The sequence below is a fragment of the Pseudophryne corroboree genome, chromosome 6 (genome assembly GCF_028390025.1).
Source record: "Pseudophryne corroboree isolate aPseCor3 chromosome 6, aPseCor3.hap2, whole genome shotgun sequence".
Classification (NCBI taxonomy): domain Eukaryota; kingdom Metazoa; phylum Chordata; class Amphibia; order Anura; family Myobatrachidae; genus Pseudophryne; species Pseudophryne corroboree.
In genome coordinates, this window is record NC_086449.1 from 634765486 (window position 1) to 634793325 (window position 27840).

The following is a 27840-nucleotide window of genomic DNA, read 5'->3' on the forward strand; positions in this document are numbered from 1 at the left end:
AAATGCATATACAGTACTGTATGTGTCCATATTCAAAGCTGAATGAATGTTTGATGATCACCTACCCCCTATCATCATCCTCATAATCATCGTCCTCATCATCATCATCATCATCATCATCATCATTGTCCTATCTCAGATATTAGGCCTGCTAGGCCATATAATAATAGGCAGCACTTGCTCTTTCCCAACCAATAAATAGCTGTTCTCAGCATTCATAGGTACATCTGTTACAGCTTCAGATGCCCTGAATGAAAACAGTGGTGCACAGGCTCATATCACATTCTTCTAACTACTTCTCTACTAAGAACAAATATTTATGCAGAACACAAAGAACATGGGGGGTCATTCCGAGTTGTTCGCTCGCAAGTGGATTTTAGCAGATTTGCTCATGCTAAGCCGCCGCCTACTGGGAGTGAATCTTAGCATCTTAAAATTGCGAACGATGTATTCGCAATATTGCGATTACACACCTTGTAGCAGTTTCTGAGTAGCTTCAGACTTACTCGGCATCTGCGATCATTTCACTGCTTGTCGTTCCTGGTTTGACGTCACAAACACACCCAGCGTTCGCCCAGACACTCCCCCGTTTCTCCAGCCACTCCTGCGTTTTTTCCGGAAACAGTAGCGTTTTTCCCCACACGCCCATAAAACGGCCTGTTTTCCGCCCAGTAACACCAATTTCCTGTCAATCACATTACGATCGCCAGAACGATGAAAATGCCGTGAGTAAAATTCCTAAGTGCATAGCAAATTTACTTGGCGCAGTCGCAGTGCGGACATTGCGCATGCGCATTAAGCGGAAAATCGCTGCGATGCGAAGATTTTTACCGAGCGAACAACTCGGAATGACCCCCATTGGCCAAATGTCCCTATGATAGCAGCACCAATGGACAGTGCCGTAACTAGACATTTTAGCGCTGTGTGCAAGAAACAGCACAGGCGCCCCCCACATACAAAACAGGGCCAGTGCGTGCCACTAGCGCGCAAAAAAATTAGGGGCGTGGCTTCATGGGGAAGGGGCATGGCCACAGCGTTCCTTTTACACGTTACGGCAGGCAGAGCTCCATTTTACACATTACGGCAGGTAGAATCCCCTTTTACACATTACGGCAGTCAGAGTCCCCTTTTTACACATTACAGCAGAAGAATCCCCATTTTTACACATTAGGCAAGCAGAGTCCCCCTTTTTACACATTAGGCAGCAGAGTCACCCTATTAAAAACATTAAGCAGCAGAGTCCCGCATTTTACACATTAGGCAGGCAGAGTCCCTCTTTTTTACACATTACAGCAGCAGAGTGGCACACTGGGGGAGAGCTAGGGAGAAAGCAGGTGAAAGGAACACTGGGGGAGAGCTAGGGAAAGAGCAGGTGAGTGGCATTCAGGGGGTAGAGCTAGGGTTAGAACAGGTGAGGGGCAAGGGCGGGAGGGCTAGGGAAAGAGCAGGTTAGAAGCACACTGGGGCAGAGCTAGGGAGAAAGCAGGTGAAAGGAACACCGGGAGAGCAAGGAAAAGAGCAGGTGAAAGAAATGCGGGGGAGAGCTAGGGTTAGAGCAGGTGAGGAGCATGCGGGGGGAGGACTAGGGTAAGAGCAGGTGAGAGGAATGCGGGGGGAGGGCTAGGGAGAGAGAGCAGGTGAGAGGAACGCAGGGGGAGGGCTAGGGAGAGAGCAGGTGAGAGGAACGCGAGAGGAGGGCTAGGGAGAGAGCAGGTGAGTGGAACGCAGGGGGAGGGCTAGGGAGAGAGCAGGTGAGAGGAACGCGAGAGGATGGCTAGGGAGAGAGCAGGTGAGAGGAACGCGAGAGGAGGGCTAGGGAGAGAGCAGGTGAGAGGAACGCGAGAGGAGGGCTAGGGAGAGGGCAGGTGAGAGGAATGCGGGGGAGTAGGGTTAGGGAGAGAGCAGGTGAAAGTAACATGGTGGAGGGCTAGGTAGCAAGCAGGTGAGAGTAACACGGCGGGAGGGCTAGGATTGAGCAGGTGAGAGGCACGCGGAAGGAGGGCTAGGGTAAGAGCAGGGTAGGGGAAAGAGGGTGGAGGGCTAGGGAGAGAGCAGGTGAGAGGAATGTGGGGGGGAGGGCTAGGGAGAGAGCAAGTGAGAGGAACGCAGCGGAGGGCTAGGGTTAGAGCAGGTGAGAGTAACATGGGGGGAAGGCTAGGGAGCGAGCAGATGAGAGAAACACGGGGGGCTAGGGAGAGAGCAGGTAAGAAGAACGCGGGGGGGGGCTAGGGAGAGGGCAGGTGAGAGGAATGTGGGAGGAGAACTAGGGAAAGAGCAGGTGAGAGGCACGCGGGGGAGTGCTAGGGTTAGAGCAGGTGAGAGGCAAGCGGGAGGAGGGCTAGGGTAAGAGCAGGGTAGGGGAAAGAGGGTGGAGGGCTAGGGAGAGAGCAGGTGAGAGGAATGTGGGGGGGAGGGCTAGGGAGAGAGCAGGTGAGAGGAACGCGAAAGGAGGGCTAGGGAGAGGGTATGTGAGAGGAATGCGGGGATGGGCTAGGGTTAGAGCCGGTGAGAGTAACATGGGGGAAGGGCTGGGTAGCGAATGCGATCAGGTGAGAGTAACACGGGGGGCTAGGGAGAGAGCAGGTAAGAAGAACTCGGGAGAGGGCTAGGGAGAGGGCAGGTGAGAGGAATGCAGGAGGAGGGCTAGGGAGAGAGCAGGTGAGAGGAACGCAGGGGGGAGAGCTATGGTTAGAGCAGGCGAGAGGCACGCGGGAGGAGGGCTAGGGTTAGAGCAGGTGAGAGGCACGCGGGAGGAGGGCTAGGGTTAGAGCAGGTGAGAGTAACATGGGGGGAGGGATAGGGAGCGAGCAGGTGAGAGTAACACGGGAGGGGGCTAAGGAGAAAGCAGGTAAGAAGAACACGGGGGCTGGGCTAGGGAGAGGACAGGTTAGAGGAATGCGAGAGGAGGGCTAGGGAGAGAGCAGGTGAGAGGAACGCAGGGGGGAGAGCTATGGTTAGAGCAGGCGAGAGGCACGCGGGAGGAGGGCTAGGGTTAGAGCAGGTGAGAGGCACGCGGGAGGAGGGCTAGGGTTAGAGCAGGTGAGAGTAACATGGGGGGAGGGATAGGGAGCGAGCAGGTGAGAGTAACACGGGAGGGGGCTAAGGAGAAAGCAGGTAAGAAGAACACGGGGGCTGGGCTAGGGAGAGGACAGGTTAGAGGAATGCGAGAGGAGGGCTAGAGAGAGAGCAGGTGAGAGGCACGCGGGGGGAGTGCTAGGGTTAGAGCAGGTGAAAGGCAATCGGGAGGAGGGCTAGGGTAAGAGCAAGGTAGAGGAAAGAGGCAGGAGGGCAAGGGAGAGAGCATTTGAGAGGAACGCAGGGGGAGGGCTAGGGAGAGAGCAGGTGAGATGAACGTGAGAGGAGGGCTAGGGAGAGAGCAGGTGAGAGGAACATGGGGGGAGGGCTAGGGAACGAGCAGGTGAGAGTAACATGGAGGAGGGCTAGGAAGAGAGCAGGTGAGAGTAACATAGGGAAGGGCTTGGGATAGAAGTGAGCGACATATAGAGGGGAGAGCTATGGAGAGAGCAAGTGAGAGTCCCACCAGGGAGGGGGGGATGGGGGGGTTGTAATAAATCCCTACTCTGTGGTGGTGGTGGTGGTGTGCACTGTGCACTCCTGTGAATCCGACTCCTGGAGTGAGGAGTGCAGCGCTGAGAGGCGCTGGTGTTTTCTCCAAGCTGGATATATCTCCAATTTCTATGTTGGTGCATTAATGGACATCTAATGCTGATCCTTTAAGGACAGAGGTACTTGATAAATAGGCCCCATAGTGAAATCCAGCCAGTGCACAGGGCTTATGCTGAATTAGTTGTTTATGCATCCAAAATGTTAGTGGAAATCATTGTCACAGATATCCTTCATGTATTTTTCTCTACGTTCCACACATATTCCTTTTTTTCATTATGTCTAAAAGTATATGTTCAAGATCTCAGCTGTCGGGATCCCGCCAGTCGAAATAGCTGGGTCGGAATCCCTACACCCATCAGAACACAGACACCAGAACCCCAACAGGTCAGAATCGCGATGGCAGAATTCCCAAAGATGAGTAAAGCTGGGAGCATTAGGATTTAGCTGCGGGAAGGGGGAGGTGGGTTAGGTTTAATCGCCACCCGGGGAGGTTATGGTTAGGCTGCAGGGAGGGGGGCGTGTGTGTGGGGGGGGAGTATACAATATAATTTATTTGCCTCACCCCTGTCCTGATCGTGACCATCAGGACGCCGGCGTCAGTATTGTGATTGCCGGCATCCTGTCCGTTGGGACTGCATACCGATCCCTTTCTGAAGACATACTCAGGAGATTGTTAACTGCGTCTTTTGTATGTTGGTAACTTGCTATGTGTAACCTGTTGGATACTCTTTAGATGTGATGCAGCAACACACTTGAGTCGCCTTTCATCATCAACAACTTGATGAATGGCATTTGAATGTGTAAAAAAAATGTAAAGAAATTAAGAAATACTTTGATAAAAATGTCTCCTCTCCAACTCCAAAGTGATGCGAGCACGAGCGCTCATAGGCCTGGGCTGGTTGCCTCTGCTGTGGGGTAGCGTGGAGTGTCCTAGCAGCCCCATACTGAAAGCACCAGCGCTCATAGGCCTGGGCTGGTTGCCTCTGCTGTGGGGTAGCGTGGAGTGTCCTAGCAGCCCCATGCTGAAAGCACCAGCGCTCATAGGCCTGGGCTGGTTGCCTCTGCAGTGGGGTAGCGTGGAGTGTCCTAGCAGCCCCATGCTGAAAGCACCAGCGCTCATAGGCCTGGGCAGGTTGCCTCTGCTGTGGGGTAGCGTGGAGTGTCCTAGCAGCCCCATGCTGAAAGCACCAGCGCTCATAGGCCTGGGCTGGTTGCCTCTGCTGTGGGGTAGCGTGGAGTGTCCTAGCAGCCCCATGCTGAAAGCACCAGCGCTCATAGGCCTGGGCTGGTTGCCTCTGCAGTGGGGTAGCGTGGAGTGTCCTAGCAGCCCCATGCTGAAAGCACCAGCGCTCATAGGCCTGGGCTGGTTGCCTCTGCAGTGGGGTAGCGTGGAGTGTCCTAGCAGCCCCATGCTGAAAGCACCAGCGCTCATAGGCCTGGGCTGGTTGCCTCTGCAGTGGGGTAGCGTGGAGTGTCCTAGCAGCCCCATGCTGAAAGCACCAGCGCTCATAGGCCTGGGCTGGTTGCCTCTGCAGTGGGGTAGCGTGGAGTGTCCTAGCAGCCCCATGCTGAAAGCACCAGCGCTCATAGGCCTGGGCTGGTTGCCTCTGCTGTGGGGTAGCGTGGAGTGTCCTAGCAGCCCCATGCTGAAAGCACCAGCGCTCATAGGCCTGGGCTGGTTGCCTCTGCAGTGGGGTAGTGTGGAGTGTCCTAGCAGCCCCATACTGAAAGCACCAGCGCTCATAGGCCTGGGCTGGTTGCCTCTGCAGTGGGGTAGTGTGGAGTGTCCTAGCAGCCCCATACTGAAAGCACCAGCGCTCATAGGCCTGGGCTGGTTGCCACTGCAGTGGGGTAGCGTGGAGTGTCCTAGCAGCCCCATACTGAAAGCACCAGCGCTCATAGGCCTGGGCTGGTTGCCACTGCAGTGGGGTAGCGTGGAGTGTCCTAGCAGCCCCATACTGAAAGCCCTAGCATTCCTCCAAACAGATTTAGTTTTTGGTGTGATAAATGTTTCATTTTTTTATTTTGTATGGGGCACTACTGTTCTCAGGAAGCCACAAGTGCAAGCATACCCATGGTTGCCAGGGACACTGATGTTTATAGAACTGAAAGAGCCTCCATGCTCAGACAATTATGGTCCGCTGGAACCTGTGGTGCCACATAAAAATGTACAGGAAAAAACCCACAGAAAAAAAATCCTGTTCCCCTGTTCATCAATTTATTGATAACCAATATATACAGGAATCCCATTATTCCCATTACTAAACCCAAAGGGAAAAAACAACAACACATTGACACTGAAGACGTGTTTCACTGGATCTAGCCGCAATTAGCCATGCTGTATCAATAAGGTTTCATGATGCAATATATAAAGCAGCAGCCATCTTTTTAATACTGCAAGGGTCCATGCTGATGAACATAATTATGAGAACAGATATTTGCACCAGCAGTTAAGCATCAGCAACAGATCATACTTACCTGCGGGAGACTCCTGATGTTTTTGGTCTGTCCTCCGGAGTACTGTAACCCACATCTTGCCCACTTCCTAGTGAAGCGGGCAGATTGAGGAACATAGGTGGTCATTCCGAGTTGTTCGCTCGTTGCCGATTTTCGCTGTGCTGCGATTTGTTGCTGCATGCGCATGGTACGCAGCGTGCATGCGCTTAGTTATTTAACTAGCAACACTAACTTAGCAGTTTTGCTGTTGTACGTGCGGCGCTTTTCAGTCGCACTGCTGATCGGTGATTGATTGACAGGAAAGGGGCGTTTCTGGGTGGTAACTGAGCGTTTTCCGGAAGTGTGCTAACAAACGCAGGCGTGTCAGGGAAAAACGTGGGAGTGGCTGGAGAAACGGAGGAGTGGCTGGCCGAACGTAGGGCGTGTTTGTGACGTCAAACCAGGAACTAAACGGACCGAGCTGATCGCAATCTAGAAGTAGGTCTGGAGCTACTCAGAAACTGCAAGAAAATATTTAGTAGCAATTCTGCTAATCTTTCGTTCGCAATTCTGCTAAGCTAAGATACACTCCCAGAGGGCGGCGGCCTAGCGTTTGCAATGCTGCTAAAAGCAGCTAGCGAGCGAACAACTCGGAATGACCACCATAATACCATGAAATGCAGGGCCAATATGACACGAATCACACCATTTTGGCTCCGTCTCCTCTTTTTAGACCCATGAATTGGGAGATAATGACTCAACTGGGGCCGCTCTTAATGACAAAAAGAGCCGAACCCACACTCTCAGTGGTCAGCTGCAGCTCCTTTCTGGGCTATTTCCAATGAGGAGTTAAATAAAGTACAGTTGACAAGTATTCAGCAGATACATCTCCTAACAGGTGCTATTGTAGCTGCTCCCGCCACTGATTAGACCACTTACAATAACACACCCTTCCTGTACTCAGCCAGCCCTTGCCCTCTCCTTCCCAGCCCTGCTCCATATCTCTATGTGTAAGGAGGCGCAAGTGTGCAATGAATTTGGAAGGAGGCGCAAGTGTGCAATCAATTTGGAAATAGTCATGTAGCATGGAAATGTACGTTTTACACAAACACACACACACACACACACACACACGCACGCACGCACGCACGCACGCACGCACGCACGCACACACACACACACGTATAGCTCTATCTGCAAACATGCGGCTTTCTGTTCTGCTTACATATGTTTATATTTTCTTGAAGAACTGATCCGACGGTCGGGATCCCGGCAGTCAGAATACCAAATACCAGAATCCCGACACAATTTGGAATGCCGACACCAGCTTAGGATCTCCATCCTGGCACCAGAATCTCAACAGCCAGGATCCCGAATGAGTAGACACCACCGCACCAGACAGGTAAGCCGCAGGAAGGGGTGTTGAGGTTAGATGTAGACTGCAGTAGTAGGGTTAGAGGTAGGCAGCGTACAATGGAAGGTTAGGTATAGGCTGCGGGGAGGGGTTGGTAAACGTAGGCACACCCCCAGGACAGGGGCGCTTTAAGAGAGGAGGAGACCCGGGTGCAGCGTCCTCCGTTCGGGCCCCCTCCTCTCTGCTGGCAGTGCTGAGAGTCTGAGCACTAGAGCGCTCAGACTCTACTGCGCATGCGCAGATCTCCGGGAAAATAGTGCGGCAGCCATTTTCCCAGTGATTTTTGTACTGCGCATGCGCAGAACTCCGTGGAAATGGGCGCTGCACCATTTTCATAGTGTTTTACTTTTAACATCTCCGCAGACAACTGCGCGGGGCTCCGGAGGGGTGAGTTTTTAGAAAATGGGTGCAGCATGTGCAGTAGGGGCACCCTCTGGACTCAGGGGCCCATGTGCATCGCACACACTGCATCCATTACACATATGCCTGTGCCCCAGGGAGGGTTAGGGTTAGGCTGCAGGAAGGGAAAGTTAGCTTTAGGATGTGGGATGGTGGGGTTAGGTTTAGACGCCACCAGGGATGGTTAGGGTTAGTCTGCAGGGAGGGGGGAGGGTTAGGTTTAGGCTACATAAAGGGAGGGTAAGGTGTAAACTTATAGTGGGATCGCTATATCCCCAAACTCTTTATATTTTCTAATGAATTTAACATCAGACAGTAAGATGAATCTGTTCTGATATATTGAAGTGTGCATTCTAGTAAGAACGTGACTTTGATCTATACAGACGAATAGCACACTACCAGTGGGGTTGCGACACCCCTAAGGGAAATTATATTCTCTATACTTTAGTCTGTTACAATAGGACCAAGAAAATGTCCAATAATGTGGGCTGATAGATAAAATTAGGATTGCTATATCCTCTAAAGTCCCACATTAGTACTGGAATGTATATGTTCCCTGGATAATTTTTCCCCACATGCATGATTACATTTTCCACTGTGGGTATCAACGTGGATAGTGGATGCGAGATATTTGTGTTATATAGAAATGTGTTTCCCAGGTGATTCTATTTAAGATTATACATCTAAGGGAACCACAGTGATAACAGTGAATTATTATACCAACAGTGATAGCTGATATTTAACTAATTGAGAAGATCAATAGTGATTACTTTTGGATAGCACTGGGATAGATACAGTAAGTGCTTAATACACAAGAAACACACGCGGACACGCCTTTTAATTCTTTATTCACATTCTCAATCTTTTAGGATTCACATACATGTTAGTTTGTTTGATTTTAACTCTTATGTTTCACTGTAGTTTGGGTCGACTAAACTTAATATATTCTAATGTATACTTAATAAAGGTTAAATTTTATGAATAATCAATTTTTCTTTAGTGCTTCAATTATACAGTTTCCTTCTCTCTTTTCCTCCCAACTTTGATGTACATATACTGTAATTGACAGCACCCCCGAAATATAATTAGTATTGTCTGAGACATAAGATAGGGGACCACTCATGGGGTTATAGGGTAATGATTCCCCTACACCCGCAGTATTAGAATATTACATACATTGAGTGTGCAGATATTCAACCCTTGTGATTCACATGAAAAGCTGACACCACTTTTGGCAAAAACTGAGGACGGGTCCTAAATTCCGCCCTGTCTTCATGAAATATCAAATAAGTGCTCTTACAGGATAAGACCCCCAATTCAGACACAGTCTGGCAGACGCCAATGCCAATAACATCACCGTCCTCCAGGTGAGAAGTTTTAACTCCACCCTATGTAAGTGATCAAACCAGTCCGATTGGAGAAAGGAGAGAACCATATTGACGTCCCACGGAGCCGTGGAGGTACAAAGGGCAGATGCAAATGAAGAACTCCCTTCAGTAAAGTTTGAACTTCAGGCAACATGGCAAGTGGTTTCTGGAAGAAAATAGAGAGCGCAGAAATCTGAACTTTGATGGAGCCTAACCGTAGGCCCATATCCACTCTCGCTTGCAGGAAAAGTAGAAAACGACTGATTCTAAATTCCATGGGAGATACCTTTCTACTTTCACACCAGGAAACATACATTTTCTAGATACGATTATAATGTTTTGACGTCAACATCTTCCTGGCTTGGACCATGGTGGAAATAACCCTGGAGGGAAGACCTTTGCTTGCTAGAATCTCCCTCTCAACTTCCAAGCCGTCAAACGTAGCCGCTGTAAGTCTGAATAGATTAACAGACCTTGCTGAAGAAGATCGTTTCGAAGTGGCAGAGGCCATGGATCCTCCAGAGCCATGGCTATGAGGTCCGAGTACCACGCCTTTCGAGGCCAATCTGGGGCAATTAGAATTGCCAGAATGCTTTCTCTTCTTATTCTTTTTAGGACTCTTGGGTTTAGTGGTAGAGGAGGGAATAGGTACACAAACTAGTACGACCAAGGTGTTGTCAGCGTGTCCACTGCTACAGCCTACGGATCCTTCATTCTGGAACAGTAATGGCATAGCTTCTTGTTGAGACGAGAAGGCATCAGGTCTATCTGCGGACAGCCCCACCGGTGAATTAATTGTTGAAACACCTGGGGATGTAGACCTTATTCCCCCGGATGAAGGCCGTGTTTGCTGAGGAATACCACTTCCCAGTTGTCCACTCCTGGAATGAATATGGCTGAGATGGACCTTGCGTTGGCCTCTGCCCAGAGGAGGATTGTTGACACTTCTCGCATCGCTGCTCTGCTTTTTGTTCCCTCGTCTGTTATGTACGCCACCGCCATGGCATTGTCCGATTGAACCTGGATCGCTCGATCCCTAAGGAGATTGGAAGCTTGCAGAAGGGCATTGTACGTGCCCTGAGTTCTAGGACATTTATCAGCAGAGTAGATTCCTGAACTGATCATTTCCCCTGAGACTGAGCCCCTTGGGTCACAGCCCCCCAACCCCGGAGGCTGGCATCCGTTGTCAGAATCCATGAGTGGATATTGAAATTCCTGCCTTCTACCAGGTTAGGAACTTGTAGCCACCATTAGAGAGAGATCCAGGCATTCGGAGATAAGGTCACTTCCTGATGCATGTGAAGGTGAGACTCCGACCATTTCTCCAGCAGATCCAGCTGAAAAGGCAGGGCATGAAATCTTCCGTTTTGGATTGCCTCGTAAGCAGCAACCATCTTGCCCAGCAAATGTATACAAAGATGTATGGACACCTTGCGAGGACGGAGCACTGAGCGAACCAAAGCCTGGATGGCCAAGGCTTTGTCCCTCGGGAGAAATATCTTTTGAGATACTGTATCCAGTATCATTCCCAGGAATTAGAGACGTTGGGTCGGTTCCGGGTGAGATTTCTGGAAGTTTAGAATCCACCCATGATCCATAAGCAGGTGAGTCGTCAGATCGATGCTGTGCAGGAGGCGTTCCCTGGACATAGCCTTTATCAGGAGATCGTCCAGCAGCATCATCTCAGCCATGTCTTTGGGGAAAACTCTCGGAGCTGTGGACAGGCCAAAGATCAAGCCCTGAAACTGGAAGTGGTCGTCCAAGATGGCGAACCTGAGGTAAGCCTGATGAGAGGGCCACATGGGAATGTGTAGGTAAGCATCCTTGACATCCAGAGATACTAAGAATTCCCCCTCCTCCAGACCGGACACCACTGCCCGCAGGGATTCCATCTTGAATTTGAACACCCGCAGATACGGGTTTAGAGACTTCAGGTTTAAGACGGGTCGCACCCACCCACTACAGACTTCCTGCAAGACAAGAAAGCAGCCACTGAGTTGCAGGCTGACCCAGCCAGGCAGATAAGTGTGATGCAAGACCCAAAACCTTAACAGTTTACTGGCCTGGGAGGCAGATGCCACCCTGCCCCCCGGCCGCACCTACCACTGGGCGTAAATTGGGAGCAAGGGAGCCATCGTTATAGGACCCAGAGCCTTAGGGGGCCCTAGACCAGGTCATAAAGTCACATATCACATCTTCACATGTCTTCTCATCCTTCCTCTCGACCCCGGTTCTCACTGCTGTATAACCATGGGGGGTCATTCTGAGTTGTTCGCTCGCTAGCATTTTTGGCAGTCGTGCAAATGCATAGTCGTCGCCCACGGAGGAGTGTATTTTCGTTTTGCAGGAGTGCGAACGCCTGTGCAGCAGAGCGCCTGCAAACACATTTTGTGCAAAACAAGACCAGCCCTGTAGTTACTTATCCTGTGCGATGATTGCTGCGACGAGTGACACGGTAATGATGTCAGATACCCGCCCAGCAAACGCCCGGCCACGCCTGCGTTTTTCCAAACACTCCCAGAAAACGGTCAGTTGACACCCAGAAACGCCCTCTTCCTGTCAATCTCCTTGCAATCGGCTGTGCGACTGAAAGCTTCGCTAGAACCTTTGCAAAACCACGATGCTCTTTGTACCCGTACGTCGCACGTGCGCATTGCGGTGCATACGCATGCGCAGATTAGCCATTTTTTTCACTGATCGCTATGCAGCGAACAACGGCAGCTAGCGAACAGCTCGGAATGACCCCCCCCATATCATACAGCCCACCAAGAACCTTTGCAATCTGGTGGACAACTATGCAATACATAACACCTATCCTTGTGTATCCATGCCTATTTCCCTATAGATTGTAAGCTTACGAGCAGGGCCTTCCTACCTCTATGTTTGTTATTACCCAGTTTTGTTATATCATTGTTATTTCCAATTGTAAAGCGCAACGGAATTTGCTGCGTTATATAAGAAACTGTTAATAAACAAATAAATAATAAATACCCAATAATAAGTTTCCCAGATTTGCCTGCTAAGCAATTGGGACTGAACCATAGCTCAACCTATATTGTGTGACATTACATCCCTAGTCAGAAGTGTGTGTATTCATAGTCATAGGCACACATTGCACCTATGGAGTATACTTACCCCTCCGGAGACCCGTGGCAGTGGCTCTACAGTGCGGGCACAAATCACTTGGATAATAGCCGCTGCGCCCATTTCCGAGTCATGTGCGCATGCGCACTGGAGGTGTCCTAGGAAACAAGGTGCGGGCTTTAAGCCAGAGTCTACTAGCTGCCAGAGAGGAGGGGGCCCGCGACGGAGGCTGCACGCGGGTCCCCTCCTCTCTTAAAACGTCCCTATGTGCAGTGGTTGTTATAATGGTAAGGGGCACTGTAATGTGGCATCATTTGATTTGGAGGCCACTGTAATGTTTCTTAATTTGATCTGCTCACTGTAATGTGGAAGGCACCATAATGTTACATAATAAGTATTGGGGCACTTTAATGTGGCACAACATTATTATAATTATTATTATTATTATTATTATAAGGCACAACAAGTGGTTCACAGCGCCAAAACCAGGTGAAATGCAGGCTTGTAGTCAGCCAGCCACAGAACCTGTGTAATTCATGAGTGTCCCAGGTTAAAGGAATAATATGGTTAGCTTAGGTAAGCAAAAGAGTAATCGGTGTACTACTAGGAGAGTACAGCCATTGGGAGAGATGAACGGCTTTGAGTGAGAGGAGATGTGGGTTAGACAGGCACTGGGTAGGTGAGGGATGTAGTTGATGTGTAAGAAAAGAGGGCTGTGAGATCAGGAGGGAAGAGGGCCCTGCTCCAAGGAGCTTACAATCTAGGGGAGAGAGAAGACAGACAGGTGACATGAGGCACGAGCAAGCCTGAGGGCAGGAAGTAAGTAGGGTAGAGAATGAAATATGCAATGGAGGCACTATAGTGTGGCATAATATGAACTGGGGCACTGTAACATGGCATAGATTGAACAGGAGGGCACTCTAATGTGGCACAGTATGAACAGGGGGCACTGTAATGTGCCATAATATGACACTGACCTACAATGTGACATCATGTAAACTAAGGAACTAGGATGCTTCATAAAATAACTATGGCATTACTATGGGGCATGAAGTTAATAACTGCTGCTGCATTTGGACAGTGGCCCCTTTAATATGCTGCTATGAGGACCACAAAGTTCTGGTAATGACCCTGGAAACAACAACTGTGTAAGGTGTCAGGTACAATTTGTACATACTTGCCTACTTTGCTGCCCCTGCAGCCTGGTTGGCACATAGTGGTGGTAAGGGGGGCTGTTTGGGGGGGAAGGGGGACGAACAGGCACTGTATAGCCGGGGGGGATGGGGCTTCGATGACGTGATTCAGCACAAATTGCATCTTCGGGCCTCCCTCAGAACACCCACAACAAAGCACATGTTGCTCTGTTGTGGGCAGCCAAGGGGGTGCAGTGGCTAGCGACAGATGTGGGAGACTTGCCCGCTTTTCCTGGGGGCCGGGAGTGCCACATGATTTTCGGGAGCCTACCAGCCGTTCTGGGATGGTAGGCAAGTATGAACTGTAATAGCCAAAACTGAAGGTACTGTCAAAAACATGTCAAATATGCAGTAGTATAGAGAAAACCATTTTTAAAATTCATCTAAGTACTCCGTTATTATAATTTCAGTTATTAATGTGCAGAATACGGTTTTTCTGTTCTCCATAGGAACCAGGTGAAGCAGCTGTGTGGTGAGTCATCTCCAAAACAAGAACATCACTATTTCCCGAAGACACACAAGAAGCCAAGTTTAGAGGTGGGTTTGCAATGAACAGGAGCCAATTATATATATATATATATATATATATATACAGAGGTGGATTGGGCATAGGGTTTACAGGGAAGATTCCCGGTGGGCCGACGCACCCATGGGGCCTGTTTTGTTTGAGGACATGTGGTCTTTTTTATAGACATAATGAATAAGATGCCAAACAATTTGCATATATGAAAATGACTTTGCCACTTAGCCTGTGATTGCAGATGATCTAGTGTATGCTCTGTCTGCCTGCTTGGCTGACATATAAGATTGAGTGAATAGTGATTGGGATACGGTTGGTGTAATAAGCAAGAAAATATATCGTTCTAAAGAATGATATGGTTTCCTAAATTCTGAAGATGTATCATATAATGTGCTCATAATATTTAATCTTAGTTCTTTTTAACTTCCCCCTTGATGCTGGACATGCCCACTATCTGGAAAGTATTGGGGGGAGGTGCTGCTGCCATGGCCCATGGCTAGACCTTACACCTCTGGTGCTGCCCATGTGGGGCCACTAGTACAAATTTTTCCGGGGCCGCTTTTTGTTCCCAATCCGCCCCTGTATATATATATATATATATATATATATATAAATAGATATATATATATATATATATATATATATAGAGAGAGAGAGAGAGAGATATATAGATATATATATATACACAGAAGAAGGGGATTCAATCCCTGAAAGTAGATTAAAAATGTTCACTTTTTGCTTCATTTCCAATCAAGTCTTTGAATGCTACCTTCTTTTGCATGCAGTTTGTGGGGTGGCTTTTCCTGAGGAGGGCACTGGAGCAATTTACCATCTTGCTTGGATCAGCGGAGGGCTGTGTCGTTGGAGACACATGTATTGTTTTTGCACAGCGGGCGATCAGATGTGAACTGCGCATGCACCGCAATGCACCGGCACGCCAGATGACTGCACCAGGCATCGGTGCATATCGACGGGATGGTGCGGAAAAAGCAATCGCACAGGCGATCACAAGGTGATTGGCAGGAAGAGGTCGTATGTGGGTGGCAACTGACCGTTTTAAAGGAGTGTCCGGAAAAACACAGGAGTTTGGAGGGAGGGTGTCTGATGTCAGCTCCGGCCCCCGATCACCAGCAATCCATCGCAGCGGTAGAGTATGTCCTGGGGCTGAGCAAAGACTGCACAAACTGATGTTTGTGCAGCTCTTCTACAAATGCGATCACACACCTGCACACACCACATACCCTCCCCCTGTAGGTGGTGACTACCTGATTGCAGGGCTGCTAAAAACGCACCCTAGCGATCACGTCTGAATTACCCCCTGAGTTTGAGCTATCTTGCCATTCAGAACATAAAAGATACAATAGACATATTGGGCACTTGTAGTAACATAAGTGTGCATAATAAAATAATAAGTGTTGCCCCTTTCATATGATTATATAATAATACTTTTCATTCTCCAAACTGCAAGCTACATGCGATGTGTGTTGGTTTGAACATCTAATTTCTATTTACACAAGATGCATAATCATATATCAGTAATTCAGTTTGGTGACAAGAAGTCTGGTAATTGGAATAAAGGGGGAACATCTAAATATTATTTTCAGATCCACAGATAGCATTAATAAGACTGTGTCAATCTTATCCAGCAAATAACACAATAGTCCTGTCTCAGTGCACATACTGTAACATGCTCCTTGCCACAGCATCTGCAAAGTAGAGCAGAGTTTACAGGGACAGCCACCCTAATTGCCAGTCCTACTGTCCCATTCACTGCCAAGGGCATGACATTATATTGCAGAGCATAGGGTACAGGGACATCCACACTGGCACCAGTTCTCCTAACCCCTTCACTACCAAGGGCATGAGATTAAATAGCAGTACACCGTACACAGGGTCCTGTCCTGCCGCTGCTGTCAGCGGCTGCGGATGCACGGGTAAGCTGGGAAGCGGGGGGAGCAGAGATCGGTGGCCGAAGTTGCCTGCGGGGGGAGATGTCTGGGGTGGCGGGAGATCTCTCCCTGCAGCGCCTCTCCCCGCCACCGCAGACATGTCTCCCCGCAGCCAGCTCCCCCCGCCGGCCACCGATCTCAACTCCCCCAGCCGCCCGCAGCACCGCTTGTCTCCTCAACTCAATACAACTTGTTTTCAAGTCGGATTGAGTTTGTCGGAAAGGGGGCCAAAACCTGTCGGATTTGTCCCCATTTCCGACAGAAGCACGTGGATCGGCGGCTATTCCGCCGATCCACGTGTTTTCCGACAAGTCGGGAATTAAAAAATCAGCCCCTATTGAATAGGTCGGAAACACTAACGACCTATTTCTGTCGGAAGCTGCCGTCTTTCCGACAAGACGGCAGCTTCCGACAGTTATTGAATACACCCTTAAGTGGCATATACTTGGGTCCCCTCTGATCTTTGTGGCCTGGTACAGGTGTCCCCTTTGACCCCCCTGTCGCCGGAACTGTATATATATATATATATATATATATATATATATATATATGTATACACACACCATAGACTTTTTACTCCAGAGTTTTGGCCATAAAAATAATTAGTAATACAATGAAGATATTTCATATATATTCTTTGTATTTTTCATATACTTTATACAGTCAAAACTCTGGCACAGGCATTAGTGTGACAGGAAAGGCTCTGCCTCACCTCACTGCACGTCACTGATATATATATATATACATATATATATATATATATACTGTATATATATCTATCTATCAGTATATATGCCAGCACACATTGTACTTAAATGTATATCCTGAAACCACAAGCCACTATGATTGTACATGACATACCCCTCTACTCTACCCCGCCAACCTCTGCTGTCCCATGCGCCACCCTTCACCACAATATTTACCCTGGCGGCCGGTCCTCCTCTCTAAAGTCTGTCCTGTCTCCCTTGTAGTGGGAGCCACTGGGGCGTGCACCCAGGCTACACCCAAGCTTGAGAAAGGGGATAAAACTGCCTAAAATGTTGCTGTCTGTATCCTGAAGCCTAATTAAACACATCAGTGCCCACACCGTGACCACAACAGCAATAGTATATAATATAATTTTATTAGCCTTGCATGTTTTAAATTTCTCAGTACTACAAGTGAAATAATTAGTACCACTTGTGGCTCTTTTAAAATGTATCAGCCAGTAATGAATACACCTTTGCTCCAACCAAAAGATCTGGGAAACATGCGCTGTTAGCGGTGCACTGCTGGTCTACACGGAGCAGGACTTTGACCTGGAGAGCCTGTTCTGAGCCTTCCACACTGGATATATTTGGATCAACACTTCACAGGGTGGTAAAACTTAATTATAAAACTGCACTGAAAAGTAAAATGGGGATTAGAACTACTGGTGACCCCCAACCCCCCCCTTCAAAAAAAATATTTAAAAAATGAATAATGTGAGCCGCCTCATGGGTGTGTTGGAAGCGCTGCTAACCTGCAAAGTATTTTTATAATGTTGACAATTACATCCATTGATAACTCAATAACTTGAAGATTTAAACCCAGACAATGCTAAAAGGCACTTGGAGATGCATGTATATCAAAATCAAAAATAGCTTCTCTGAGATTTGTAACTATAAGTTAGAAGCACCAATAAATGAGGGCTGGCTACTGTATCTATGTAGTCAAGCACTTGCTCAATGCTGATAAGTCTAGGAACAATGTTATGAATCATGATGAACCACCTCCTCTCTGGATGCAGTGGTTTGTGGTTCCTGACTGCTGTTGACTCAGTCAAACCTAGACAGAATCTTGTGGCTAGAAGTGAGAGGATCAGTCACCATCACAACAGAATCAGTAACCTCATCTATTTTTTCCTAAAACCTCAAGTGTTGGCATTAGCAGGAATAAGTGACATTTTCAAAACTATTTAGTATTTGATCACAAATTTCTCATTACGCATTTGATGACAAAAATTTGACTTGTTTTGAATTTAGCTTCAGGTCCTAGGTTAGTCCTTCTAAAAGTGCACCACACAGCAGAGTGATTTGCCCATCAACGGCCAAGTTCTATTGTTAGACTATTAATTCCAAATGTATAAATACAGTCTGAAATGGGCAAACCAAAGTGGAAGAGGAAAATTGCATTGTCGGGCCTATATATCTCTGCCATACAGCCTTTCCTCTGTGAAATTTGTTTTGCATTAAATTGTTCTGCAACTTTGCTCATATGTAAGCATTGGCAATCATCTTTCCAGTTGGAAAATAGTACCAGATAACACAATAGAATGTATGCACAGTCTTTTTGTGTACTTTACCATTGGAAATGCCTTTTGGTTGTCCATGTACAGCAGTCTACCTAGGCTACAATCAAAATTATCTCTTTGATAAACAAATTTCATAGCTAGCAGCATTGCCAGATTAAGGAGGGGTGCAGGGGATACTTTACCCCCCCTCCCATCTGGTGGCCCCCCGGCTGACCACACTGACATTACTAGCTCTCCCTCTTGTGTAGCAGCAGAACGAGACATCCAGAATGCGAGGACAGTATGCAGTGCAGGCAGAGCCACAGGTGTATCAGGTTTCATGACCTACCGATGGAGCTTCCCGACCAGAAGAGAGATAGGAAGGGGGAGGGAGGTGTAAGTGATCCAGAGTTCCCAGCTACTCCTCCTCATCTGTGTTGAAATATCTTTCTTATCAACTGAATAGTTCAACAGAGGTGACGCCATTCATAAATTAAGTGGAAGTCCAGGAGCAGAGCATTGTGTCCCTCCTGGAATGGGTCATGTTGGTAGGTATGCATAATATACACTCCCCCCCCCCATTCTAATGGGCCCCCCTGTCTTAAGTGCCCCCCCCCCCCGCCCCCACACACACACACCTTCCCCCCCAGACTTAATTCAGCCCTGGCTAGGGTCAAGTTAAAGATAAATTCTAAGATAGCAATACATAAATATAAGAAATATTAAGGCTTTTAATATAAAGTTCAACTTTATCTAGATGGAAATATAGGGCAGTATAATCATAATATGGGTTAGCTGAGGTAGTTTTCCACCTTAACTATGTTTGATGCTATGCTATGTTTGATCAGTGTAGAGTATGGGGTATTCTACTTGGTAAGTGATGTACTATAGCAGCAACTTCATTTCAAAGTAAATGTGGGAGACAGATCCATATGGTAGCAATGTAAGCCAGTGCTTTACCCTCCGCACTCCCTGACATGGAGAAAGTCTGAAAAAGAATGCCATATCCAATTTGTTTCTAGTCACTAGTGTTGAGCTCTAAAAGTCTGTCTATTCTTTAGAAGTCTGTCTAATCTATAGAAGCCTGTTAAAGCTTATTCACTTTCACGGGATCTAGTCACCATGCCGGCGATCGTGATCCTGGCAGTAAGCATACCAACGCCGGAAATCCGGCCGCCAGAATGCTGGCTGGGGGCTGAGCACTATTCCTGCTCATAGGTGTCCACGACACCCATACAGTCAGAGTAGAATCTGTGGCGAGTGCAGCAAGCCACCAAACCCGCAGCATGGCGAGCACAGTAAGCCCGCAAGGGTCTTCGTTGCTCTTGCCCCCCTGCCGGCATTCAGGCGGCCGGGATCCCGGCATCAGTATGCTGACTGCCGGTCACTCATACCCAATGCCACTTCCACATTGACCGTAAATGTAACAATGACTGGCAACACACCTGCGAAATAATGAAGCAAATTAGAAATAACTTGCACTGATTGCTTTACTTGGATGAGATAAAAAATGAGTCCGTAACGTTCAAACTTTTCAACCAAGTCATTTAGAAATACGGATCTCAATAACCCACTGAAGTATTTTTTGGACCACTCATTTTCAAAAGAACTAGTAATCTATTTTTCCCAATACACATAGGAATAAAGCAAATATTTAACCTTTTCATTCCTGCATCACAAACAAATGGCTAGTACAGATAGTGATTATGCTATGACATGATCTTTAAGGTTTAGCGCTTGAAAAACCATAAGAAAGAATGCCTTTGTTAAAGCTAACATTGGCTCTTTTCTCTGAGAGAAGTTCAGATTCAGGGAAAGCAGTAGATTTCTTTCTTTCGGAATCTACGTGTGGTTTTTCCTTTCCATTAAGAACAAAACCGAATAAAACAGGAAGTAGAGAGTAGAATAATATGTCATTCAAGCCGCCATTATCCCTCTCTGGCACTTGTTGTGTTTGGGGCTCTTTATCAAGAGTTGGACAGAACAATATTATATTCTGCTTCCTGCCTCTGGAGTCATTCCATTCCATCTTCCCTGGGGACTCATTGAGCAGCCAGTAGAGGCTTTACTGAGGAACTATTTTAATCCCAGGATAACCCCTTTGAGGCCAGACAGGTATGCAATGCATTGCAACACAATCGCTGGCGGCAAACTGAGACATTATTTTGTTGAAAATTACAAAGTGTTTCTAGACTTATTAGTACCGTACACAACACAACACTTAAATGGTGAAGGATGACAAATAAAAAGGATGCATTTTACAGAAGGCTGCAACGATTACCATTAATGGCACATACAGAAAATAGGTCAAAAAGAAGACAGAAGCCCCATGCAACCAATGAGGAGCGTCCAATAAAACTTCAGATTAGTTTCACAATGTGCAAGGCTGCTATATATACTTTCAGGATTCCACATCTACAGTTTGTAGGTGGATGCTGGCTAGCACTAAGGACATATAAGAGCATCACTTGATTGTGTACATACTGCTGTTGAGAGAAAGCCTAGTGCTGCTTTGCTCATTGTCTCAACATCAAATACATCAAATAACTTAACCAGTGGAGTGGTTTATTGATGTTTTAATACAGGATACAGCCATACTCACTGTTATACACACTGTGGTGTTGGAGTGGAGCTTGAGTAGAGCAGGATCTCATACAGATGATTGTCTCTGTACTGGAGGGGGGCTTGTGTGTGTGTGTGTGTGTGTGTGTGTGTGTGTGTGTGTGTGTTTTAATAAGTGCTGGCAGGGTTAGTGTGTGTGGCTGGGGGGTGGGTAAATGGCTGCTGACACATTGGGGCATAGATGTGTGGCACACATATATATTGGGGCACTGATGTATGGCATAATGTATTGGCAGCAGTAGAGTTTTGTAGCATATAAAGAATTGGGTGGGTGGGGGGGGTGATTGGGGCACAGCTGTGTGACATACAGAGAATTCGGGTCACATATCACTGTGTATTAGGGACATTGTGGGCCATATGTAATAGGGTCTGAGTTTGCTGGAGGTGCAGGATGTCGGACGATCTAGGAGGTTTTTTAAAGCGGAAATAATTTACATGCTTTTATAAAAGCATGCCTTGTAAATGATTGCTGCGTTAAAAAATCATCCAAGATCGGCCGATATCCTGCACCTCCAGCAAATTCGGATCCTATTGCATATACCCCTGTATGTCATAATTATAATTTGGAAGCACATTATGATTTTGAGGCACTGCTTTTGAGGCATTTTAATATTATGAATTTGGGACACTGCTGTGTGACATATTATAAATTGGGGACTCTGTTGCATGGCATATTATGAACTGGAGGGAGCAGGGCGGTGGGTAAGATGTTGCCTAAGGTGCCCAGAAACCTTGCACTGGCCCTGGATGGATCTTGCACATTTTCACATAGTGCATGCTCCATCACTGAACATATGTAAGTCTGAGCAAATATGTGCCATTCAGAGTCATACACAGGACTGGTTACCCTGCTGCCTGTTATTCCAATACCCTTTTTCTAGTCCCTCACACACACTGACTTTTTAAATATTCTTAAATGTATTAACAAGAATTTCTATGCACACTCGTGACCTGCCTTTGCTGGGTTCACATGAGCAGTAGAATTGAAACCTGGACTTGAGCTTTCAGTTCCACTTTTCTTCAAAAAGATAAAGGAAATATATGTTTAAAAAATAGAAAGAATTTGCATAATCTACAGTATATGTCATCTAAAAGTAAGCAAAGTATATGGGTTGTGTAATAGGTTCCGAGATTTTGGCAAGTTAGTTGCTAAATTTAAAGCGGCAATCAGCTATAAAGCAAAAGCAGCTTTATAATTGATTGCTTCTTTAAATTTACTGGAGAATTTGCTGATATGCTGCTGGTTCCGTATTTTTGGAACCTTGTCATAATATCCTACAGTGGCGGAACTAGCGAGCGGTGGGCCCAGGTGCGACAAAATGCTTTGGGCCACCCCCCCCCACACATACCCCCCCCCCACACACATCCCATCCAAGTCCACCCCCTCACCCCTGGAGAGGATCTGGTGAGGGGGACCTGCTCAGGGTCAGAGAAATGGATACCTAGCAACAGTGCCGTAACTAGACATTTTAGCACTGTGTGCAAGAAACGGCATCGGAGCCCCACCTCTGCATGCTAAACAGGGACAGTGCGCGCGTGGCTTTCGTGGGGAAGGGGCGTGGCCACAAAATAATACCAATTCATAAAACGGTACACAGTAGTCTCCATTATTCAAATTACGCCGCACAGTAGCACCACTACACCAGGTAGAGACCCTTTTACACCTTACAGCGGACAGATTCCTCTTTTTACACATTACAGCAGACAGCGTGCCCTTTTTACACATAACGGCAGACAGCGTGCCCTTTTTACACATAACGGCAGACAGCGTGCCCTTTTTACACATAACGGCAGACAGCGTGCCCTTTTTACACATAACGGCAGACAGCGTGCCCTTTTTACACATAACGGCAGACAGCGTGCCCTTTTTACACATAACGGCAGACAGCGTGCCCTTTTTACACATAACGGCAGACAGCGTCCCCTTTTTACACATAACGGCAGACAGCGTGCCCTTGTTACACATTACGGCAGACAGCGTCCCAATTTTTACACATTACGGCAGGCAGATTCCCCATTTTTACACATTGCGGCAGGCAGATTACCCCTTTTTACACATTGCGGCAGGCAGATTACCCCTTTTTACACATAGCGGCAAGCAGTCCCCCATTTTTACACATTGCGGCAGGCTGATTCCCCCTTTTTACACATTACGTCAGGCAGTCCCCCCTTTTTACACATTGCGGCAGGCTGATTCCCCCTTGTTACACATTACGTCAGGCAGTCCCCCCTTTTTACACATTGCGGCAGGCTGATTCCCCCTTTTTACACATTACGTCAGGCAGTCCCCCCTTTTTACACATTGCGGCAGGCTGATTCCCCCTTTTTACACATTACGTCAGGCAATCCCCCCTTTTTACACATTGCGGCAGGCTGATTCCCCTTTTTACACATAGCGGCAGGCAGTCCCCCATTTTTACACATAGCGGCAGGCAGGCCCAAGAAAGAAAGAAAGAAAGAGAAAGAAAGAAAGAAAGAAAAAGAGAAAAAGAAAGAAAGAAGAATTATACTTACCCTCTCCGCCGGCTCAGGCTCCTCGGTGCAGCCGCGTCAGACGATTCCCGGGCAGTAGAGGAGGTGGAGGACGGAGGTGAAGAAGGGAGCCGCAGCAGCGCTTTGTTACTGGTGGAGGCGCTGCTGCCCCTCTGCTTCCCTATAGGCTGTTCTCGGAAGACAGCCTATAGTGAAGCAGAGGGGCAGCAGCAGCAGTGCCTCCACCAGTAACAAAGCGCTGCTGCGGCTCCCTCCTTCACCTCCCTCCTCCTCCTTCCTCTGTCAGTGCCGCTGCTCCTCTCCTCTCCGGGCGGCTGTGCGCTGCGGGCAGCGGTTGCCCGCAGCACACAGTGGCATGTAATGAGTCAGTTTGACTCATTACATGCTTGGGCCCCTGGACAGAGGCGGGCCCCAGTGCAACGCACTGCTTGCACTGCCGGTAGTTCCGCCTCTGATACCCTATATAATTATTGTTATCATACTAACTGTGTGTATATATACGAAACAGAAGGGGGTGCCTCCCCCATCCTCCCAAGTGAATCCGATTTGCACATATGCTGATGTCCCACACTTGCCAATGGTACAGATGAAGCCGCTGATCAGCGTGCATTCCGACAAGTCGGGTTTCCCGACTTGTCGGAATAAATGGGGCCGTAATGAATAGGTCGGAATCCCTTCCGACCTAAAACTGTCGGAAGCTGCCGTCTTTCCGGCAAGACGGCAGCTTCCAACATTTATTGAATATACCCCTAAGTGTCCTGTGGGTGTGCAGATGTAGTTGTAGGCTAATCAAAGGTGAGTATACTCAGAGATCCGTCTGATCCATCTTATATAACATGACATTTTGCATAATAACACATATGTAATAATTTGGAATCATTACTACTTCTTAGATCTCTGATACTAATGTATTCTACAGTAAAACATATGGTTCTAACTATATATAGAGATTATATTTCCTCGTAGTGTTGAGTTTCTGAATATATTTATGATTATATGCTATGGAACATTATACTTCTAAAGCTTATACTGTATCATTATGTGAACAGTACGGGAGAGGAAGCCACCCTAAGGTGACTCCCCTATTTACAGAGCAACATTCATCTCTTACAACATACAACAAGGCCTGTTTATCCAAAATGTCATTGTGTGATGTCTCTTTTTTGTTGTTGCTATAAAATAGTGCTTTCCTTTCAATCCATCAATAATTTATGTGCCTTTGCAAATAAGCATAAATGGCTATTTACAGTGTCGTCACTACGAGGTGTGGCGGGTGTCATCCAGAGAGGGGTGACACCAAAGTGTCAACTCCTTGTCAGTGACAGAAGCTGGTTGCTGCATTGTAACCTTACATGTTACCCGGCTCATGTTACAGTATGGGATTTGGCACTTTGATGTCACCCCTCAGTGGGTGACACCCAGGTGTGGCCCACAACCCAATAGTGACAGGCTGCACATACTGCACTCCACACAGACTGGTGTACAGGGGCAGCCCAGCAGCTCCGGACCCCAAAGTGGGGAAAAGGGGATCCGGCTGTGAGGTCACAAGCCCTACTTACGAAGGTACGCCCTCTTTTGCCTGCGCACACTGTGTATCTTCCCATACTGGATATAACCGCAAGGTGGAATACCGCTGGCTATTTATCATATATATCAGTGTCTCCCAACTCCAGAATTCAGGGCCCACCACAGTGCATGTTTTACACATCTCCTCATTAAAAGAATTGAATTAATTGCCTCCACCTACTATATGGAGCTTTGAAAATGTGTCAGCCAATAATGAATACACCTGAGCACCAGCTAGGAGATCTGCACAGCATGCACTGTTAGAAGTTCCTGTGGACTGGAGTTGGGAACACTGAAATGGGCTCTTTGTAAGTGTCAATAGTGCTGGTTATAGCGCACTTGACTCTTACCACTTCTTCATACATCTCCCTCTTTGTCATTTCATAAATCAGGTACATAGAGTGGGTAGATTATAAAAGAGTACAACTCTGATACAAGTAAAATACTTGGATAAATAAATAAAAAAGATGACAGCTACGTCTGTTTTAAAGATTCTGTAATTGTTAAATTGGACCAGACTGAAAGAGGAAACAAATGCTGAACGTTGGGCTGCCACCCACGGTGACTCTTCCCTTGGCTGAAGCACCGAAGAAGAAACAGAAAAGATTAAAAAACAGAAAAGTTGTTTTGTTCCATGGTGTATAACAAGTATATTTGTTTATCTTCTCGCCAGGGCACTTACCAACAGAAATGTATCCATAATAATATTTCTCTGCAAAAGGTAAATATGAGTTCTTCTGTAACAATAACAATTAAATATTGAAAATACACATACTGGGGTAAATTTACTAAGATGGGAGCTCTATTTGAGATGTGATGTTGCCCATAGCAACCAATCAGATTCTAGGTATTATCTTTTAGAAGGTGCTAGATAAATGAAAAGTAGAATCTGGTTGCTATGGGCAACATCCCATCTTAAATAGAATTCCCATCTTAGTAAATTTACCACACTATGGGGTATATTCAATTAAAGTCGGATCCATTCCGACATGTATTTGTCGGAATGGATCCGACAACCCCTATTCAAATCTCATCTTAATTCGACTTTTTCAAGTCGAATTAAGAGGAGGGACGCAGAGAAGGAGAGGGGGAGCGAGCCGCGGGGAGGTCAGTGGGGGACAGCCGCCGACAGCCAGAGGAGATCAGCGCTACAGTAGCGCTGCAGAAGGATGTCACACAGCCGCCCGACCTCACGGCAGTGTCCACCCGGCTCCAGCAAGCTTGCTGGAGCCGGGTGGACGCTGCCATGAGCGGCTCGGCTGTGTGACATCCTGCTGCAGCGCTGTGCTGTAGCGCTGATCTCCCTGTATGCCCGCCGGCTGTCCCCCGTCTCCCTGCGGCTCTCCCCCCTATCCTCCTCTGGGTCCGCATCTCAGTCCGACATCTTTTGATGTCGGACTGAGATGGTCGAAAAGGGGGCCAAAACTGTTTTTCGACACAAGCACGTGGATCGGCAGCTATACCGCCGATCCACGTGCTTTTCGACAAGTCGAATTTTTCAACTTGTCGAAAATATTGAATAGGTTGGAACCCCTTCCGACCTAAAAAAAGTTGAAAACTGCCGTCTTTTCGACAGACTGCAGTTTTCGACTTCAATTGAATATACCCCTATGTGTTATATATGTTCTCTATAATATGTCAGTTTGGTTAATTTATTATTTTTTTTCTACTGCTTGTTTTTCAATATTAATAGTCAAGGATGCATCTATCAGATTCATATTGTCCAATATCTCTAAATATTAGAGAATGGGAGTTTTGCCTACAGCTTCAATATGATCTCCAAAATAAACAGATGCGCACTCCTGTAGCAGAAGTATATTTAATTACAAGCAAGTATAGCTAGTGAAAGGTTGTATCTTCCGCCAATGTTTAATGCATTTCCCAGCAATGCACAACCTTCATGACCTTCTCAGTTCCTAGAAATTGGCCAGGATAAGTGAAGGCAGTCTATGTGGCTTCCGTTTCCAAAGGTGGGCTACATAAAGGATGTGGTTTTCTCCCACCCACCCGCTCTGCTTTTAACATATTTACTGTTGGAGGAGACAGTTTGAGTGCTGGTCACTTCTCCAGTCCAGCTGCAATGTATTTGTTACAGGCATATCTTGTGACATTTAGTAAGACACGTGACCCACTTAGCCGAACAATTCTAGATTGGTTACTGCTAATACTGTATAGAACTGGAATACTTATTTTTCTAGTCTCCTGATTCAATTATATTGGCATATTTATCAATTTGTGGGATAACCCTCTGTCTTGGTTTCCAAAGGATGATCATTACAAAGCAAAAATGTTTAGTTCTGTTTTGCAATTAAGCATTGTCATCATATATCAACTGCATTAAAAAGGTTGTGATAAATATGCCCAATAATAACATAAATATTAAGGATAGGATTCAGTATATCTCTGTTACTGCATTTTGATTACAAAAAAATAGGACTGCAATAGGTAAGCTTGCCACAATATTCCTTTAATCCAGGCATGTCCAAACTGCGGCCCTCCAGCTGTTGTGAAACTACATATCCCAGCATGCCCTGACACAGTTTTGCTGTCAGAGAATGCTAAAGCTGTGTCAGGGCATGCTGGGATGTGTAGTTTCTCAACAGCTGGAGGGCTACAGTTTGGACATGCCTGCTTTAATCCATGACACAGGTTCTGTGGTTGGCTAAGTTCAAACCTGCATTTACCTGTGTTTTTTTTTAATCAGCCACAGCTGGCTGAAATCAAGCCTACTTTTCAACTGGTTCAGCCAAAGAACCTGTGTAAATCATATGTGCCGCGGTTTAAATGGATATTATGGCAAGCCTACCAATGGGTCATATACTTCTAGGTATATGATCGCAAACAACAGTATATTTCCAGCATTAGGAGATGTCAGAGTGGGCAGTGGCTTTAAATGTCCTCATGGCTTTTTCCCAATTC

The 27840-nt window shown here is 47.0% G+C and overlaps 1 protein-coding gene across 9 annotated transcripts in view; it reads left to right on the forward strand.

Annotated features, from left to right (window-relative positions):
• FGF1 (fibroblast growth factor 1) overlaps positions 1-27840 on the forward strand; it is a 401113-nt gene that overhangs the window by 292341 nt on the left and 80932 nt on the right. For 4 of the 9 annotated variants that reach the window (XM_063928132.1, XM_063928134.1, XM_063928133.1 and 1 more), the window contains 2 exons: positions 7311-7465; positions 13970-14057. The exons of 2 other annotated variants lie outside the window; for them this stretch is intronic. The gene's annotated coding sequence lies outside the window, so the exon portion shown is untranslated. Of the gene's footprint in view, positions 1-3923; positions 4012-7310; positions 7466-13969; positions 14058-14932; positions 15053-27840 lie in introns of those variants that run through there. 3 more of the 9 variants (XM_063928135.1, XM_063928137.1, XM_063928136.1) reach the window with 3 other exon arrangements.